Source organism: Microplitis demolitor, chromosome 3 (assembly GCF_026212275.2).
Source record: "Microplitis demolitor isolate Queensland-Clemson2020A chromosome 3, iyMicDemo2.1a, whole genome shotgun sequence".
In the NCBI taxonomy this organism is placed as follows: Eukaryota; Metazoa; Arthropoda; class Insecta; order Hymenoptera; family Braconidae; genus Microplitis; species Microplitis demolitor.
In genome coordinates, this window is record NC_068547.1 from 15,247,240 (window position 1) to 15,260,960 (window position 13,721).

The 13,721-nt window shown below is 33.0% G+C and overlaps 1 protein-coding gene across 1 annotated transcript in view; it reads left to right on the forward strand.

The window, feature by feature from the left end:
* Nucleotides 1–13,420: 13,420 nt before the first annotated feature.
* LOC103569607 (spermine oxidase) overlaps nt 13,421–13,721 on the forward strand; it is a 33,591-nt gene continuing 33,290 nt past the window's right edge. The window contains exon 1 of the mRNA XM_053737653.1: nt 13,421–13,506. The gene's annotated coding sequence lies outside the window, so the exon portion shown is untranslated. The remainder of the gene's footprint in view (nt 13,507–13,721) is intronic.

A 13,721-nucleotide genomic window follows, 5' to 3' on the forward strand; every position in this document is an offset into this window, starting at 1 on the left:
CGCAATATCATGAACCTATGTGTAAATAATTTATCATTTTTATGGAAACTGATAATTCAAAATACTTATAAATATTAATTTCTACCAAAAACTCCTGCATAGCTTTAAAAACCCATAAAAAATATATTTATGGTATTGCGTTTTTAAAAAGAAATAATTTAATATAGTTTTAACTATTTAAAATCAAAAATTTTATCGATACAAGTCTTTATATTTATATTTTATTACGTATTGTCTTTCAATTTATATCTATATAACTAATTTTAAAGTCTTCTTTCGTAAATAAAGTATATACAACTAATACAATTTTGTTAATCTAGTTTAATTTTAAATAAGTTTTTCAGTATTTATATCTCATAAAATACAATTTCATTTTTTAAAATTTTCAATTCGATCTCGAATTCCTAAATAACCTGATTATTTTACTGAGCAGATAATAAATGTCTCTTTATTACCTTCTGTTCTTTTTTTCTTTCATTTTCGGGTGCATGTCCATTCGTGAACTGTCGTGTCTATCTGTGACGAGGAGGATTTAATTCATTTTCCGCAAGTGACGAGGAGGATTCAATTACTTTTCCATGGATAGTGATGCGGATTCGGATCGTTTTCCGTAAATGACCAAGGGGATACAATCTTTTCGAGAAATGTCGAGACGGATTCGATTCGTTTTCCGTACTTAACAAGGAGGATTCAATTCATTTTCCATAGATGGCGATGCGGATTTTTTCTTTTCGGTTCCATGACGACTCGAGAACTGGCGCTTATGCGAAAGCAATGATATCCGATGCAAAATATGGGTAGGGATAGTTTCGCCGAAAAACTAGAGTGGTAAAACAGAGCGCCTAAAGCAGCAAAAAGAAATGTTGATAACGAAGAATGATGAAAACATAGTTTGTGTAAATTCCGATAGAGAGCCAGTAAAGTACTTGTTGAGACATAAAATCAAATACGACGACGAAATCACTGAACACCAGAAAAAAAGGCTCGTTCATGAAAAATGGGCAAAGGATGATTTTGTTGTTCATACTGCTATAGTTTGCCCGTTTGAAAAGACGGACAAATTAATTTTTTTTATTATAATGAAGAATTTTTTTTATTTATTTAATAACTGATGAACTTGGTTTACTTTCAGAAAAGTAAATATTATAATGTGATTAGAATATTTCGCGGTTAGTTGAAAGACAGCATTGAAAATATACTGTAAGTCATCCATTTGAAAAATCAGCTGTTTGAATAATGTTACTTCATTGATAAAATTTTTTTTTTCATTAAATTAGTAATGCAACCACTTTAAAATTAAAAGGGCGCTGACACTACAATGCCTATAAGAACAGTACTACTTTGCAATGTGCAGCTGACGGGAAACTGTCGGTCGACCCGTTCAAGAAAACGGGTAGATTGAATTTTAAGTTTTAATTAATAATTTATAATTTTTTTTTTTATTTAACGGCGTAGTGACGTCCAGTCGTACATAGCTGTAAGAGAAAAATGACACATCCACGTACTGTCTTGCAGTATGCCAGCGTATAGAGAAATCATCAGCCCGCCCGTTTGAACAAACGGGTAGATTAATTTTTATGTTTTAATTAATAAATAATTTAATTTTTTTTTTAATAGTACCGTAATGACTTTAAGTCTTACTTACTATGAGAGAATCATGACCGTAACTTAAGTACATCCTAGCAGTATGCCAGCGTATATAGAAACCACCAGCCCACCCGTTTGAAGAAACGGGTAGATTAATTTTTATGGTTTAATTAGTAACTAATTAAATTTTTTCTTAATTAGTACCGTAATGACTTTAAGTCTTACTAACTATGAGAGAATCATGACCGTAACTTAAGTACATCCTAGCAGTATGCCAGCGTATATAGAAACCACCAGCCCGCCCGTTTGAAGAAACGGGTAGCTTAATTTTTGTGTTTTAGTAATAACTAATTAAATTTTTTTTTATTAGTACCGTAATGACTTTAAGTCTTACTTACTATGAGAGAATCATGACCGTAACTTAAGTACATCCTAGCAGTATGCCAGCGTATATAGAAACCACCAGCCCACCCGTTTGAAGAAACGGGTAGATTAATTTTTATGGTTTAATTAGTAACTAATTAAATTTTTTCTTAATTAGTACCGTAATGACTTTAAGTCTTACTAACTATGAGAGAATCATGACCGTAACTTAAGTACATCCTAGCAGTATGCCAGCGTATATAGAAACCACCAGCCCGCCCGTTTGAAGAAACGGGTAGCTTAATTTTTGTGTTTTAGTAATAACTAATTAAATTTTTTTTTATTAGTACCGTAATGACTTTAAGTCTTACTTACTATGAGAGAATCATGACCGTAACTTAAGTACATCCTAGCAGTATGCCAGCGTATATAGAAACCACCAGCCCACCCGTTTGAAGAAACGGGTAGATTAATTTTTATGGTTTAATTAGTAACTAATTAAATTTTTTCTTAATTAGTACCGTAATGACTTTAAGTCTTACTAACTATGAGAGAATCATGACCGTAACTTAAGTACATCCTAGCAGTATGCCAGCGTATATAGAAACCACCAGCCCGCCCGTTTGAAGAAACGGGTAGCTTAATTTTTGTGTTTTAGTAATAACTAATTAAATTTTTTTTTATTAGTATCGTAATGACTTTAAGTCTTACTTACTATGAGAGAATCATGACCGTAACTTAAGTACATCCTAGCAGTATGCCAGCGTATATAGAAACCACCAGCCCGCCCGTTTGAAGAAACGGGTAGCTTAATTTTTGTGTTTTAGTAATAACTAATTAAATTTTTTTTTATTAGTACCGTAATGACTTTAAGTCTTACTTACTATGAGAGAATCATGACCGTAACTTAAGTACATCCTAGCAGTATGCCAGCGTATATAGAAACCACCAGCCCACCCGTTTGAAGAAACGGGTAGATTAATTTTTATGGTTTAATTAGTAACTAATTAAATTTTTTCTTAATTAGTACCGTAATGACTTTAAGTCTTACTAACTATGAGAGAATCATGACCGTAACTTAAGTACATCCTAGCAGTATGCCAGCGTATATAGAAACCACCAGCCCGCCCGTTTGAAGAAACGGGTAGCTTAATTTTTGTGTTTTAGTAATAACTAATTAAATTTTTTTTTATTAGTACCGTAATGACTTTAAGTCTTACTTACTATGAGAGAATCATGACCGTAACTTAAGTACATCCTAGCAGTATGCCAGCGTATATAGAAACCACCAGCCTACCCGTTTGAAGAAACGGGTAGATTAATTTTTATGGTTTAATTAGTAACTAATTAAATTTTTTCTTAATTAGTACCGTAATGACTTTAAGTCTTACTAACTATGAGAGAATCATGACCGTAACTTAAGTACATCCTAGCAGTATGCCAGCGTATATAGAAACCACCAGCCCGCCCGTTTGAAGAAACGGGTAGCTTAATTTTTGTGTTTTAGTAATAACTAATTAAATTTTTTTTTATTAGTATCGTAATGACTTTAAGTCTTACTTACTATGAGAGAATCATGACCGTAACTTAAGTACATCCTAGCAGTATGCCAGCGTATATAGAAACCACCAGCCCGCCCGTTTGAAGAAACGGGTAGCTTAATTTTTGTGTTTTAGTAATAACTAATTAAATTTTTTTTTATTAGTACCGTAATGACTTTAAGTCTTACTAACTATGAGAGAATCATGACCGTAACTTAAGTACATCCTAGCAGTATGCCAGCGTATATAGAAACCACCAGCCCACCCGTTTGAAGAAACGGGTAGATTAATTTTTATGGTTTAATTAGTAACTAATTAAATTTTTTCTTAATTAGTACCGTAATGACTTTAAGTCTTACTAACTATGAGAGAATCATGACCATAACTCAAGTACATCCTAGCAGTATGCCAGCGTATATAGAAACCACCAGCCCGCCCGTTTGAAGAAACGGGTAGATTAATTTTTATGGTTTAATTAGTAACTAATTAAATTTTTTCTTAATTAGTACCGTAATGACTTTAAGTCTTACTAACTATGAGAGAATCATGACCATAACTCAAGTACATCCTAGCAGTATGCCAGCGTATATAGAAACCACCAGCCCACCCGTTTGAAGAAACGGGTAGCTTAATTTTTGTGTTTTAATTAATAACTAATTAAATTTTTTCTTAATTAGTACCGTAATGACTTTAAGTCTTACTAACTATGAGAGAATCATGACCATAACTCAAGTACATCCTAGCAGTATGCCAGCGTATATAGAAACCACCAGCCCACCCGTTTGAAGAAACGGGTAGATTAATTTTTGTGTTTTAATTAATAACTAATTAAATTTTTTTTTGATTAGTACCGTAATGACTTTAAGTCTTACTTACTATGAGAGAATCATGACCGTAACTTAAGTATATCGTAGCAGTATGCCAGCGTATATAGAAACCACCAGCCCGCCCGTTTGAAGAAACGGGTAGCTTAATTTTTGTGTTGTAATTAATAACTAATTAAATTTTTTCTTAATTAGCACCGTAATGACTTTAAGTCTTACTAACTATGAGAGAATCATGACCATAACTCAAGTACATCCTAGCAGTATGCCAGCGTATATAGAAACCACCAGCCCACCCGTTTGAAGAAACGGGTAGATTAATTTTTATGGTTTAATTAGTAACTAATTAAATTTTTTCTTAATTAGTACCGTAATGACTTTAAGTCTTACTAACTATGAGAGAATCATGACCATAACTCAAGTACATCCTAGCAGTATGCCAGCGTATATAGAAACCACCAGCCCGCCCGTTTGAAGAAACGGGTAGATTAATTTTTATGGTTTAATTAGTAACTAATTAAATTTTTTCTTAATTAGTACCGTAATGACTTTAAGTCTTACTAACTATGAGAGAATCATGACCATAACTCAAGTACATCCTAGCAGTATGCCAGCGTATATAGAAACCACCAGCCCACCCGTTTGAAGAAACGGGTAGCTTAATTTTTGTGTTTTAATTAATAACTAATTAAATTTTTTCTTAATTAGTACCGTAATGACTTTAAGTCTTACTAACTATGAGAGAATCATGACCATAACTCAAGTACATCCTAGCAGTATGCCAGCGTATATAGAAACCACCAGCCCACCCGTTTGAAGAAACGGGTAGATTAATTTTTGTGTTTTAATTAATAACTAATTAAATTTTTTTTTGATTAGTACCGTAATGACTTTAAGTCTTACTTACTATGAGAGAATCATGACCGTAACTTAAGTATATCGTAGCAGTATGCCAGCGTATATAGAAACCACCAGCCCGCCCGTTTGAAGAAACGGGTAGCTTAATTTTTGTGTTGTAATTAATAACTAATTAAATTTTTTCTTAATTAGCACCGTAATGACTTTAAGTCTTACTAACTATGAGAGAATCATGACCATAACTCAAGTACATCCTAGCAGTATGCCAGCGTATATAGAAACCACCAGCCCACCCGTTTGAAGAAACGGGTAGATTAATTTTTATGGTTTAATTAGTAACTAATTAAATTTTTTCTTAATTAGTACCGTAATGACTTTAAGTCTTACTAACTATGAGAGAATCATGACCATAACTCAAGTACATCCTAGCAGTATGCCAGCGTATATAGAAACCACCAGCCCGCCCGTTTGAAGAAACGGGTAGATTAATTTTTATGGTTTAATTAGTAACTAATTAAATTTTTTCTTAATTAGTACCGTAATGACTTTAAGTCTTACTAACTATGAGAGAATCATGACCATAACTCAAGTACATCCTAGCAGTATGCCAGCGTATATAGAAACCACCAGCCCACCCGTTTGAAGAAACGGGTAGCTTAATTTTTGTGTTTTAATTAATAACTAATTAAATTTTTTCTTAATTAGTACCGTAATGACTTTAAGTCTTACTAACTATGAGAGAATCATGACCATAACTCAAGTACATCCTAGCAGTATGCCAGCGTATATAGAAACCACCAGCCCACCCGTTTGAAGAAACGGGTAGATTAATTTTTGTGTTTTAATTAATAACTAATTAAATTTTTTTTTGATTAGTACCGTAATGACTTTAAGTCTTACTTACTATGAGAGAATCATGACCGTAACTTAAGTACATCCTAGCAGTATGCCAGCGTATATAGAAACCACCAGCCCGCCCGTTTGAAGAAACGGGTAGCTTAATTTTTGTGTTTTAATTAATAACTAATTAAATTTTTTTTTGATTAGTACCGTAATGACTTTAAGTCTTACTTACTATGAGAGAATCATGACCGTAACTTAAGTATATCGTAGCAGTATGCCAGCGTATATAGAAACCACCAGCCCGCCCGTTTGAAGAAACAGGTAGCTTAATTTTTGTGTTTTAATTAATAACTAATTAAATTTTTTTTTGATTAGTACCGTAATGACTTTAAGTCTTACTAACTATGAGAGAATCACGACCATAACTCAAGTTCATCCTAGCAGTATGCCAGCGTATATAGAAACCACCAGCCCACCCGTTTGAAGAAACGGGTAGATTAATTTTTATGGTTTAATTAGTAACTAATTAAATTTTTTCTTAATTAGTACCGTAATGACTTTAAGTCTTACTTACTATAAGAGAATCATGACCGTAACTTAAGTACATCCTAGCAGTATGCCAGCGTATATAGAAACCACCAGCCCGCCCGTTTGAAGAAACGGGTAGCTTAATTTTTGTGTTTTAGTAATAACTAATTAAATTTTTTTTTATTAGTACCGTAATGACTTTAAGTCTTACTTACTATGAGAGAATCATGACCATAACTCAAGTACATCCTAGCAGTATGCCAGCGTATATAGAAACCACCAGCCCGCCCGTTTGAAGAAACGGGTAGCTTAATTTTTGTGTTTTAATTAATAACTAATTAAATTTTTTTTTGATTAGTACCGTAATGACTTTAAGTCTTACTTACTATGAGAGAATCATGACCGTAACTTAAGTACATCCTAGCAGTATGCCAGCGTATATAGAAACCACCAGCCCACCCGTTTGAAGAAACGGGTAGCTTAATTTTTATGGTTTAATTAGTAACTAATTAAATTTTTTTTCAATTAGTACCGTAATGACTGTAAGTCTTACTAACTGTAAGAGAATCATGTGCTTAACTTAAGTATATCCTGGCAGTATTCCAGCGTATAGAGAAACCACTAGCCTGCCCGTTTACGGAAACGGGCAGATTAATTTTTCTGTTTTAATTAGTAAACAATTTTTTTTCTTTTGTAATTAGTACCGTAGTGACTTCCAGTCCTAATTAGCTGTAAGAGAAGAAAGACACATTCAATTTTCGTCTTGCATTGTGCCAGCAATAGAGAAACCTTCAGCCTGCCCGTTTAGCGTAACGGACAGATCAATTTTTGTGTTTCAATTAATAAATAATTTTCTTTTATTTTTATTAGTAGCATCTCGACTTCGACTTTAAAAAAGTCGTAATCGGAAAATGTTTATCATTTGAGTTTTGTTTCGCAGTATTACAGCAATACGGAATCTGTCAGTCTATTCCTTTGGGGAAAGCAGTCAGATTTACTATTAAGTTTAAATTAATACATAATTTTTTAATTTTTTTTCGTAATGTAGTTACTTCAAGAGTTAAAGAGCTGTAGCAGAATAATGCTACCCGTTTCTTCAAACGGGCGGGCTGGTGGTTTCTATATACGTTTGCATACTGCTAGGATGTACTTGAGTTACGGTCATGATTCTCTCATGGTAAGTAAGACTTAAAGTCATTACGGTACTAATCAAAAAAAATTTAATGAGTTATTAATTAAAACATAAAAATTAAGCTACCCGTTTCTTCAAACGGGCGGGCTGGTGGTTTCTATATACGTTTGCATACTGCTAGGATGTACTTGAGTTACGGTCATGATTCTCTCATAGTAAGTAAGACTTAAAGTCATTACGGTACTAATCAAAAAAAAATTTAATTAGTTATTAATTAAACCATAAAAATTAAGCTACCCGTTTCTTCAAACGGGCGGGCTGGTGGTTTCTATATACGCTGGCATACTGCTAGGATGTACTTGAGTTATGGTCATGATTCTCTCATAGTTAGTAAGACTTAAAGTCATTACGGTACTAATTAAGAAAAAATTTAATTAGTTATTAATTAAAACACAAAAATTAAGCTACCCGTTTCTTCAAACGGGTGGGCTGGTGGTTTCTATATACGCTGGCATACTGCTAGGATGTACTTGAGTTATGGTCATGATTCTCTCATAGTTAGTAAGACTTAAAGTCATTACGGTACTAATTAAGAAAAAATTTAATTAGTTACTAATTAAACCATAAAAATTAATCTACCCGTTTCTTCAAACGGGCGGGCTGGTGGTTTCTATATACGCTGGCATACTGCTAGGATGTACTTGAGTTATGGTCATGATTCTCTCATAGTTAGTAAGACTTAAAGTCATTACGGTACTAATTAAGAAAAAATTTAATTAGTTACTAATTAAACCATAAAAATTAATCTACCCGTTTCTTCAAACGGGTGGGCTGGTGGTTTCTATATACGCTGGCATACTGCTAGGATGTACTTGAGTTATGGTCATGATTCTCTCATAGTTAGTAAGACTTAAAGTCATTACGGTACTAATTAAGAAAAAATTTAATTAGTTATTAATTACAACACAAAAATTAAGCTACCCGTTTCTTCAAACGGGCGGGCTGGTGGTTTCTATATACGCTGGCATACTGCTACGATATACTTAAGTTACGGTCATGATTCTCTCATAGTAAGTAAGACTTAAAGTCATTACGGTACTAATAAAAAAAAAATTTAATTAGTTATTAATTAAAACACAAAAATTAAGCTACCCGTTTCTTCAAACGGGCGGGCTGGTGGTTTCTATATACGCTGGCATACTGCTAGGATGTACTTAAGTTACGGTCATGATTCTCTCATAGTAAGTAAGACTTAAAGTCATTACGGTACTAATTAAGAAAAAATTTAATTAGTTACTAATTAAACCATAAAAATTAATCTACCCGTTTCTTCAAACGGGCGGGCTGGTGGTTTCTATATACGCTGGCATACTGCTAGGATGTACTTAAGTTACGGTCATGATTCTCTCATAGTAAGTAAGACTTAAAGTCATTACGGTAGTAATTAAAAAAAAATTTATTTAGTTATTAATTACAACACAAAAATTAAGCTACCCGTTTCTTCAAACGGGTGGGCTGGTGGTTTCTATATACGCTGGCATACTGCTAGGATATACTTGAGTTATGGTCATGATTCTCTCATAGTTAGTAAGACTTAAAGTCATTACGGTACTAATTAAGAAAAAATTTAATTAGTTATTAATTACAACACAAAAATTAAGCTACCCGTTTCTTCAAACGGGCGGGCTGGTGGTTTCTATATACGCTGGCATACTGCTAGGATATACTTGAGTTATGGTCATGATTCTCTCATAGTTAGTAAGACTTAAAGTCATTACGGTACTAATTAAGAAAAAATTTAATTAGTTATTAATTAAAACACAAAAATTAAGCTACCCGTTTCTTCAAACGGGTGGGCTGGTGGTTTCTATATACGCTGGCATACTGCTAGGATGTACTTAAGTTACGGTCATGATTCTCTCATAGTAAGTAAGACTTAAAGTCATTACGGTACTAATCAAAAAAAAATTTAATTAGTTATTAATTAAAACACAAAAATTAATCTACCCGTTTCTTCAAACGGGTGGGCTGGTGGTTTCTATATACGCTGGCATACTGCTAGGATGTACTTGAGTTATGGTCATGATTCTCTCATAGTTAGTAAGACTTAAAGTCATTACGGTACTAATTAAGAAAAAATTTAATTAGTTATTAATTAAAACACAAAAATTAAGCTACCCGTTTCTTCAAACGGGTGGGCTGGTGGTTTCTATATACGCTGGCATACTGCTAGGATGTACTTGAGTTATGGTCATCATTCTCTCATAGTTAGTAAGACTTAAAGTCATTACGGTACTAATTAAGAAAAAATTTAATTAGTTACTAATTAAACCATAAAAATTAATCTACCCGTTTCTTCAAACGGGCGGGCTGGTGGTTTCTATATACGCTGGCATACTGCTAGGATGTACTTGAGTTATGGTCATGATTCTCTCATAGTTAGTAAGACTTAAAGTCATTACGGTACTAATTAAGAAAAAATTTAATTAGTTACTAATTAAACCATAAAAATTAATCTACCCGTTTCTTCAAACGGGTGGGCTGGTGGTTTCTATATACGCTGGCATACTGCTAGGATGTACTTGAGTTATGGTCATGATTCTCTCATAGTTAGTAAGACTTAAAGTCATTACGGTACTAATTAAGAAAAAATTTAATTAGTTATTAATTACAACACAAAAATTAAGCTACCCGTTTCTTCAAACGGGCGGGCTGGTGGTTTCTATATACGCTGGCATACTGCTACGATATACTTAAGTTACGGTCATGATTCTCTCATAGTAAGTAAGACTTAAAGTCATTACGGTACTAATCAAAAAAAAATTTAATTAGTTATTAATTAAAACACAAAAATTAATCTACCCGTTTCTTCAAACGGGTGGGCTGGTGGTTTCTATATACGCTGGCATACTGCTAGGATGTACTTGAGTTATGGTCATGATTCTCTCATAGTTAGTAAGACTTAAAGTCATTACGGTACTAATTAAGAAAAAATTTAATTAGTTATTAATTAAAACACAAAAATTAAGCTACCCGTTTCTTCAAACGGGTGGGCTGGTGGTTTCTATATACGCTGGCATACTGCTAGGATGTACTTGAGTTATGGTCATGATTCTCTCATAGTTAGTAAGACTTAAAGTCATTACGGTACTAATTAAGAAAAAATTTAATTAGTTACTAATTAAACCATAAAAATTAATCTACCCGTTTCTTCAAACGGGCGGGCTGGTGGTTTCTATATACGCTGGCATACTGCTAGGATGTACTTGAGTTATGGTCATGATTCTCTCATAGTTAGTAAGACTTAAAGTCATTACGGTACTAATTAAGAAAAAATTTAATTAGTTACTAATTAAACCATAAAAATTAATCTACCCGTTTCTTTAAACGGGTGGGCTGGTGGTTTCTATATACGCTGGCATACTGCTAGGATGTACTTAAGTTACGGTCATGATTCTCTCATAGTAAGTAAGACTTAAAGTCATTACGGTACTAATAAAAAAAAATTTAATTAGTTATTACTAAAACACAAAAATTAAGCTACCCGTTTCTTCAAACGGGCGGGCTGGTGGTTTCTATATACGCTGGCATACTGCTAGGATGTACTTAAGTTACGGTCATGATTCTCTCATAGTAAGTAAGACTTAAAGTCATTACGATACTAATAAAAAAAAATTTAATTAGTTATTACTAAAACACAAAAATTAAGCTACCCGTTTCTTCAAACGGGCGGGCTGGTGGTTTCTATATACGCTGGCATACTGCTAGGATGTACTTAAGTTACGGTCATGATTCTCTCATAGTTAGTAAGACTTAAAGTCATTACGGTACTAATTAAGAAAAAATTTAATTAGTTACTAATTAAACCATAAAAATTAATCTACCCGTTTCTTCAAACGGGTGGGCTGGTGGTTTCTATATACGCTGGCATACTGCTAGGATGTACTTAAGTTACGGTCATGATTCTCTCATAGTAAGTAAGACTTAAAGTCATTACGGTACTAATAAAAAAAAATTTAATTAGTTATTACTAAAACACAAAAATTAAGCTACCCGTTTCTTCAAACGGGCGGGCTGGTGGTTTCTATATACGCTGGCATACTGCTAGGATGTACTTAAGTTACGGTCATGATTCTCTCATAGTAAGTAAGACTTAAAGTCATTACGATACTAATAAAAAAAAATTTAATTAGTTATTACTAAAACACAAAAATTAAGCTACCCGTTTCTTCAAACGGGCGGGCTGGTGGTTTCTATATACGCTGGCATACTGCTAGGATGTACTTAAGTTACGGTCATGATTCTCTCATAGTTAGTAAGACTTAAAGTCATTACGGTACTAATTAAGAAAAAATTTAATTAGTTACTAATTAAACCATAAAAATTAATCTACCCGTTTCTTCAAACGGGTGGGCTGGTGGTTTCTATATACGCTGGCATACTGCTAGGATGTACTTAAGTTACGGTCATGATTCTCTCATAGTAAGTAAGACTTAAAGTCATTACGGTACTAATAAAAAAAAATTTAATTAGTTATTACTAAAACACAAAAATTAAGCTACCCGTTTCTTCAAACGGGCGGGCTGGTGGTTTCTATATACGCTGGCATACTGCTAGGATGTACTTAAGTTACGGTCATGATTCTCTCATAGTTAGTAAGACTTAAAGTCATTACGGTACTAATTAAGAAAAAATTTAATTAGTTACTAATTAAACCATAAAAATTAATCTACCCGTTTCTTCAAACGGGTGGGCTGGTGGTTTCTATATACGCTGGCATACTGCTAGGATGTACTTAAGTTACGGTCATGATTCTCTCATAGTAAGTAAGACTTAAAGTCATTACGGTACTATTAAAAAAAAAATTAAATTATTTATTAATTAAAACATAAAAATTAATCTACCCGTTTGTTCAAACGGGCGGGCTGATGATTTCTCTATACGCTGGCATACTGCAAGACAGTACGTGGATGTGTCATTTTTCTCTTACAGCTATGTACGACTGGACGTCACTACGCCGTTAAATAAAAAAAAAAATTATAAATTATTAATTAAAACTTAAAATTCAATCTACCCGTTTTCTTGAACGGGTCGACCGACAGTTTCCCGTCAGCTGCACATTGCAAAGTAGTACTGTTCTTATAGGCATTGTAGTGTCAGCGCCCTTTTAATTTTAAAGTGGTTGCATTACTAATTTAATGAAAAAAAAAATTTTATCAATGAAGTAACATTATTCAAACAGCTGATTTTTCAAATGGATGACTTACAGTATATTTTCAATGCTGTCTTTCAACTAACCGCGAAATATTCTAATCACATTATAATATTTACTTTTCTGAAAGTAAACCAAGTTCATCAGTTATTAAATAAATAAAAAAAATTCTTCATTATAATAAAAAAAATTAATTTGTCCGTCTTTTCAAACGGGCAAACTATAGCAGTATGAACAACAAAATCATCCTTTGCCCATTTTTCATGAACGAGCCTTTTTTTCTGGTGTTCAGTGATTTCGTCGTCGTATTTGATTTTATGTCTCAACAAGTACTTTACTGGCTCTCTATCGGAATTTACACAAACTATGTTTTCATCATTCTTCGTTATCAACATTTCTTTTTGCTGCTTTAGGCGCTCTGTTTTACCACTCTAGTTTTTCGGCGAAACTATCCCTACCCCAAAATATTCGATATGCGATGAGTTGTTGGGTAGAAAATCTTATCGAAAAAAATATCGATGAATAAATTAAAAGTATAAAACTTCAAGTTTGTAACAGTAAAAATTTACGAAACGAGATGTTATTGAAAAAAAATTATAAAATGTAAAACACATCGAAGTAAGTAGTCTGAATGATAAGAAAAAATCATAGATAAGATGGAGAACTATAACAAAAATCAGTATATAGTTTCCGTAACATTACGTCTTTCAATATTTATACCTCCGCGTCAAATTTTTCCATCCATTCAAGTTCTTAAATGCATATATAAGAGACAAAAATTTTAACACTTTTACTATGCCCATTTGTGTCATTATTATCAAATTTTATTTTTA